The sequence below is a fragment of the Nelumbo nucifera genome, chromosome 5 (genome assembly GCF_055504915.1).
Source record: "Nelumbo nucifera cultivar China Antique chromosome 5, China Antique-T2T, whole genome shotgun sequence".
Lineage (NCBI taxonomy): Eukaryota > Viridiplantae > Streptophyta > Magnoliopsida > Proteales > Nelumbonaceae > Nelumbo > Nelumbo nucifera.
In genome coordinates, this window is record NC_142653.1 from 70,168,636 (window position 1) to 70,176,577 (window position 7,942).

Genomic DNA, 7,942 nt, shown 5'->3' on the forward strand with positions numbered 1-7,942 from the left:
GAAGTTTCCCCCAACAGTTGGTTTGCACGTAAATCAAAATAAGAATTTATCAATAAATATGCAAACAAAATAACATGATGGGACAAATGCTGATTTGGCGATGACATAGCACCATTTATCAAATAAACGGAAGCCATTCGAAACACCACCTAAGATGCAATCATCTACCAAATCTTGTCTCAAAACTCCAAAAAAGATTAACCATAAAAGTTGTCAAGAAACCATTTTAACAACCTTGGATGAACACAACTAAAACAACCAAGAACAATAAATTCTCTACCAAATCTGAACCTTCTATATTATTCATCACCAAAGATTCTAATTTGTCATTTACGCTTAAATCACATCAAAATCTGTAGTTTAAATCAATGCTTTCAACCTGTCGTTGACCCGACCGGTTGAACCATTCAAACCATCACTCGATCAAGATTCTAGGTCCAGTTTGAGTAAAATCTAGAGAAGGTAAATAAAACCATTGACTTGGTCAAAAAACTGTCAGACCGAACGGTTGGACCATTGACCCATTCGACCCGGTGACTAGGTTGTAGGTTGCATACTAACTGTGTAAGAAAACTTTAGGAGGCCATAACTTTGTACTCCAATGTCCGATGAGGTGATTTTGTTTTTGATTTTGGGTAACTTTTCGAGATCTATGCGTTCCAAGGGCCATAAGCGTTTTGCCCCGTTATCTTTTCCAAAACCCCCTTTTTGGCCTCAAATTGCAATTTTTATTTTTTTTACAAATAAAGATTTTAAAATTGAATTAAAAACATAAATTAAATATAAAACATTTCATATATTACATGTAAAACATAATTATACATTATTTATGGATAAAATGCATGTTTATACATACCTACCTACACACACAAACACACATATATATTTAGATTTCCATATGGCTGTCGCGGCACAGTTAAACCCGATCGGTCAAACCGATGACTTGCTACTTGGAGGAAAAAATAGTTTCGACGTCTTGTTTGGTTTTTAAAACACTGCTTTAAATAACCAAATCCCTCCCATAGTTGTCAAGGTGTTGCTTAGGCATCGCCTTGGCGACTCACCCTAACACCATGAATTTTAGCAACTAAACACTGCCTAGGCAACTAAGTGCCCACCTAGGCAACAAAAATGACAAGGCAGGTGCCTTTTATAATATAATTTATATTGTTGTGTCTTATTAATGTATGTGTTAAAAGATTTTATTGTATGCTACATATATCAATTATACTTTTCTTTAATGTTTTACTACTGAAAAAATCAAAGGGTTTTGAGGAGAGAAAAAGAAAAAAAGACAGAGGAAAGAAAGAATAAAATCATAAAGAGGTTATTTTTTCTATTCACTCTCTCTAATTAAATAAGATAGAAACTCCATCCTCATTTTTTTCTATTTTACTTTCCATCTTGAATATTTATCATATAAAGTTAATAACCTTCTTTAGTTGCTAATTGATATGAAATTGCTCTGTTAAATACTTATTATAGAAGTATCAATGTTTTAAAGGGCATAGGAGGCGTACTCTTGGAGGCACGCCTCCAGGCAAGGTGCCCCCAAAATGCCTTGAGGCATATGCCAAAGGTGCTAACACCTATGAGGTGGATGCCTCGGGTGCAAGAGTTATACGCCTTGTACGCTTTTTTCATAAGGCATGCCGCATGCTAGAGGTGTACATCTCATGTGCCTCATGCACACCTCATGTAAAAAGATAGGAAAAAAAAGAAAAAAGAGGAAAGGAAAGGAAAAGAAAAGAAAGGGAAGGGGAAGAAAAAGAAAGAAAGAGAAGAAAAAAGAGTATTTTTATTAAAAATAAAGAAAAATGAGATTTTTCTTCCTCTTCTTCCTTCTCATCCCCCTCCTTTTAAGGAGGCTTATACCTCTTACTAAAGAGAATTGCTATTTTATCAATTAATATATATGATAAGTGGTATATAAAACTAGGGAACTATCCAAAAGTTAGTTTAATATATTACAAAATTTTTATTGCCTTGGCAACTAGGTGCCCTAATGTCGTCCATAATCACTTAGACACCTTGAAAACTATGATCCCTTCCACCAAGTCTAGAAACCTTAAAAATGATCTACCCATCTAATCCCATGCATAAATTCCTTGATCTTATTCCATAAGATTCTAGGCATTGAAAAATACTTACCCACCAAATTTCATATCAAGACTCCCTCTTCGGACCCACCATCAAACCAAGATTCTATTTTAATAATTCTTATTTATTGAACATTGTCAACCATAGATCTCCATCACAAAGGCCCATTTTAACGAATTAAATATGAAATTGTGATTCATGGACACCCACAACCTCTAGTAAATGGAATCCCCACGAATGGATAAAATGAGTATGCAAGGTCCAAGCTCCAGTTTATATGTATTAGGTACTCCAAACCTGTGTTGCAGTTTCTACCTCCTCTAACTTTATGTTAATTGAGTTTCTACTCCTAACTCACCTCTTCACTGATTCCCCTTTTCTTTTGCTCTCTCTCTCTCTCTCTCTCTCTCTCCCCCCCCCTTATCTCTTTAGTATTCACCATGACTTCCCTCTTCTTGTCTTCTTGTCCCTTCTCCTTCATCTTGCTCATTCTCTCTTCCTCACTACCTTTCCTCTTCACTCCCTTCTTCCCTCTTCTTGTCTCTCAGCAGAAAACTAACTCACTGGACCCTTTTTCTTTCCCCTATCTCTTTGTTCCTGTGCTCACCCCTCCATTTTTTTTCTTTTACTGGAGGTGGTCCCCTTCAAAACCCTTAGAAACCAGGTCCTTTTTCTTTCCCTCTCACTCACTCTCATTCTCTCTCTCTCTCTCTCTCTCTCTTCCTATCTTCACCCCACCCTTTTCTTTTTTCTGACCAGAGGAGGTCCCCTTCAAAACCCTTAGAAACTTTATTCGAGTACCTCCCTTCCCTCTTCTTCTTAGTCATGGGAAGGGAGTTTTATTTTCCCCCAAACCCTACTGCCCTTAGAAACCCTATTTGAGTACTCTTCCCTCTTCTCCTCAGTCATTAGAAAGGAGTTCTCTTTTCTCCCAAAATCTAAAGGTTTTGTTTTACTCCAATACCCCCTCTTCCCTCTTCTTCTAAGTCATAACCATTTGCATGATGATGGAGTTTTTTTTAGAGTTTATCTACTATGTCGTTCATTGGATTACCAACTTCCTTTTTGTCTCAGTAACAGTCCTTTGCATGTTGATGGGTTTTTTTAGAGTTTATCTGCTATTGCCTTCCTTTGTACGAAGATAAAGTTCTTGCTAGAGTTCATCCTAATTGATGGCTATTGTCTCCTTCGTCAGATTATTGGTGACCTTATAGAGATGAGTGGAGCTTTACCTCAATAGGTAATTAATGACTTAATCTTTATTAGTTATAATTAACTATAATATAATTAATTATATATCTTAAGTCAATTTTTTTAAGAATTTGCTAGTAGTAGGATACCTTTATTCAGTATTCCCCCTAAATTTCCACTATGTAAACCTATTACTCAGGCAAATTTATCATACATGCCAATTAGATATAATAATATGCTTTAGCCCATCCTCTTGAAGTCCACTCTTAGAAATTTATTTCTGTTGATCTCGTGTGTAGTTATAATTGATTATTATGGTCTTGAAGATTAGCATTACTACTATTACTTATATCATGTGATGGGTGTAAAACTTGCATTAGTATATGCCCTTAGCTCCAACCAGATTGATGTACATAAATATTTTTTAGTAAATGGATAAAGTACATCATTGTTTTATATTTAAATTGATGTGTTTTTGTGAATTACTCCTTAAACTGGATACTTATGAGACTCATGTTAGCTTAGAATGTTCTCAACCATTGGATAGACTTGAAGAGTTTATCCTAACAAGATTGACACTGGTGTGTTGTCGAATTGGTGGAGTAGCTTGTTTCAACTTCTAGGGTTAGACCTTAAGCACAATCAATGGGTGTTTGGAAGAAACACTAAACTCAGACCAATTTCAAATTATGCCTTGGATCTTAAAAATAGATGGACAAAATTGAAAAGTTACACTTAAACCCAAACTTGATTATGATATTGCACTAGGTTTTGGACTGAATTATCTTTGATATTCCACCAGTGAGATCCATCAAGGGTCAACTATCTAGGTATGTTGGGGTAGTTTAGGAAATTACTTGAGTGGTGATAATAGTGATAGGATCGACCCCTTTGTTAAACAAGGTGAATATTAGGCTTTACACTCTCTTTGATGAAAAGCTAAACTACCAATAGTGGATTTCAATTGTATTTGAAATTTAATTTACAAAATATATTTATGTGTTATATTACTATTTTCTGAAAAAGGTTTGCAAAATTTTTTAATCCTAGGATCCATCTAAGTAAAGAGTGTGACATTACATTTTGCAGTCAGTGAAGTGGTCCTTCCTTGTGGGCGGTGTTTTGATGATTATGGCCAAAAGGTTAAGTGTAAAAGACTATTATAAGGTTGATTACCTCATGGGCTTTATATTACATAATTTCATTGTTCTTAGATCTTCATAGGGTGTATAAATCCAAGGATCATTTATGTGTAAATGTTGGGCCCCAAACTAAACCCAAGCTGATTGGATTGGAGGTTTACTGTCCTTGAGTAGTGAATTTGATCTAACCTTTGCAGAGGTCAGGTTGATGCCATATAGGCTTGTGTGAGACCTTTGTGGGTCCCATTCCATACAATATTTAGGCACAAAGTGGCTATGCAACACATTGGAATGTGAACCATTAAAGAAAATGGGCCTAAGGCCCATTGCTAATATGATTAGTTAAGAGATTGCATGAGAACTTAAGTTGTCATGTGATTTAGGTTGAAAATGGTATAGATATGGGTATGCAACACCCATTCTCTTAAGAAAATAATGCTTATCAATTAAATATAAAGTCTTGATCCAAATCTAATTTGGATCAGCTCCTAATAGGAACGAGAGAGTGCTCTATATAAGGGACTAAGAGGGGAGTGATGGTTCACCCACCTATGTTAGGGGTTGATTTCTGTCAATTCCCTAATATGTTTTAGAAGAAAAACATTAGAGGATACCAGGTTCGCACAACAATATTGATCTAAGTAAGTTGGGAATAAGTTTTGCTGAAACGGTGTTGTTGAATTGGCTTTGCACAAACAACCACGCCATCTTTAGTTGAACGCCAATTTTGAGTATGATATTGGGCATGAACTATCGCTATAGGAGCTACACATCATAGTTTTTGTATTAGATATATACAATTAGTTTTAACTTGGGTTTCAATTCCAGTCTAGTTCAGTGCAAGATCGATCCTAAAATTTTAAATTTCAAATCTCTAGGAAATCAATTCTCAGGTCGGGTTAGAAAAATTTTAAAAATTCGGACAATCACTAGACCTAGTTCAACCATGTTTAACATGATTTCTAACTCTTCTAATAGAGGTATTAGATCACTAGGTTAAGTTCTTTGACTAAACCAAATCAAATTTGAAACAAATGTCAAATCGACATGAACTTGTCTATTCGATTTAGCCTAATTGACATACGAATTGAGAATTTGGTTCTTCATTTAGCGCTAATGATTTGAAATATAATTATTTTATTTTACAATGACGGAGATCGAATTCCATGTGGTGGTAAGTTTAATGCACACCATGTAATTTTATATTCATATTCGGTCTATTATTAATAATTACTGATGTAAGCACTATAAATTAAGGTTTTCTAATTTTCTTTATAGTAGAAGACAAGATGGAGATCGCAGAGGATAATGGAATACAAGTTTGTTATGGAGATAGTAGATTGATGGATTCTTGCAAATTTTTTGGATCAGATTCGGACCATCACACTATCAGCCATAGTTATTTCATTCTATTATCTTCTTACTGATCATTTGCTGATTTGATTATGAATCATACATGAGAATTTTCAAATCATATTCTTTTTGAATTGATGCATGTTTTGGGCTCTAAACCTTAGGATGATTTGATCTAGCTTTGGCCCACCTTACATAGGTCAAACCTAAGGTTATTTTGGGGACTGTTAATAGCCTCTTAGATAACTGATTAAGTGATCATTCTAAGACCTAGGCCAGGGGTTTGATGGGCCATTACATAGACCAATTTGGGCCATACTTGTGAAACCTAGTTGGATTTATATTATATCAAGATAAGCCCGTTTCAACATGGATTGCTATATAGGCTAAACTACTTTTTGTAGTTGGGCTTATATACCAAGTCAAATTTTATTGGATAAATGGGTCCATTTATGGGCTAATAATGTATTTATCTAAATGGATATAGGTTTTACAATATTTAAGTTAATTCTTAATTGACTATGTGTGATGTGCTATGTGAATGTGGTTCGTACATGGGTCATAAGTGCTTAACCCATGTGAATACTTTATATGATGCTTTATGTCCATCGTAGCTGAATGCACATCATTGCGATGATGTCCATGGATCATTGAATGACCTCCCACCTAATGGGCCCTTCTCTTGTTTCCTCTTCAAAGAGGGAACCCCATAGGAACCCTAGCCCATTTAGGGCCCATTTAAATAAGGCTTTATAAAAGTCAGTGGGAGCCACTATGGTATGACCTAAAATTGACTTAGGGACTGATATGATTATTCCCTCATCGATGATATAAGTGGTAGATGATATGGAAAATCATAAGATGACATCTATAAAGGCCTTCATCATTAGCATGAAAACGAGTTGAATCTATGGGTAGAGACGTGCCATGAAATTGGGTTATTTGTTTCACTAAGATAGTTAGTTGAATTACTTTATTGGATGATATGGGTGTCATAGACCAGTGCGAGAGACATATCATAAAATGGAAGACTCTTTCATAGTACCTTGGGGCTCTCGATATGACAAGTCAACTCTTATTGATTAAAAAGGTTTAACTTAAAATGGCTATGAACCTTGTTTGTTGGAGGCCAATGAGGAAGCTCATAAAATATATGTGAATTCTTGATCTTTCACAAAAAGTGAAGGAGTTATGCAGTTAAAACAATTGGTCCCATGCACCTATGTGATTTCCCACATTTGTAGAGGCAAAATAGCCAAATAGAAAGCATTAGAATGTCCCAATAGAAAAGATTTATAGACTAGAAAGAAGGAATATCAGGAATGAGAGGAGAAAAACTCTCTTGCTTGTTGTTATATCATTACTTCAATGGAAAATTCTATCCAATGACAATTTGATAAGATAACCTTTTGTAAATAAATATTGAATAGTCTTAAGACCATGTATGGGGAATATAATCGTTATGCTTGTCAAAAGGTTTTCAAATTGTTGATGACCACCAAGATGATCAAGAACTAGCTTGTTTATGAGCATGTCATGATGATTATAGGGTTCATAAATGAACTAGAGGCTCTTAACTCCAAATTAGATGATATAACAAAAACAACTTATTTTTGATCATGTCATGATGATGATAAGGTTCATAAATGAACTAGAGGCTCTTGACTTCAAATTAGAAGATGAAACAAAAAAAGATGCCATCATATACTCCCTGCCTACATCCTTCAATCGGTTTATCCTCAATTGGAACATGAACAAGCTAGAAGCTAGATTGCAAGAGCTTAGTAATATGTTGCGATGTGACGAGGAACTGATTAGAAAGGATAAGTAAGTGGCCATGCTTATTGAAGGAGTCTGATTTGGCAAGAAGAAATGTAAGGGTAAAAAGATGTTTTAGAAGAAGGTTGGAAAATTGAATAAGTAAAAAATGGTAAGTCATTAGATGAGTGTCGCTTTTGCAAGCAGACTGGGCACTGGAAAAGGAATTGTCATCGATATCTAGATTCCCTTAAGAAGAAAAAAGAAGATATTTTCGAAAATCAAGTTAAAGAGACCAATATGTTGGTTACTCCTGGGGCTTCAATATGGTGTATTGAATATGGGGCTTTTACTCATAATGTAACACTTTGTAGGGGTTCAAGGAAAAGAAAAGGCTG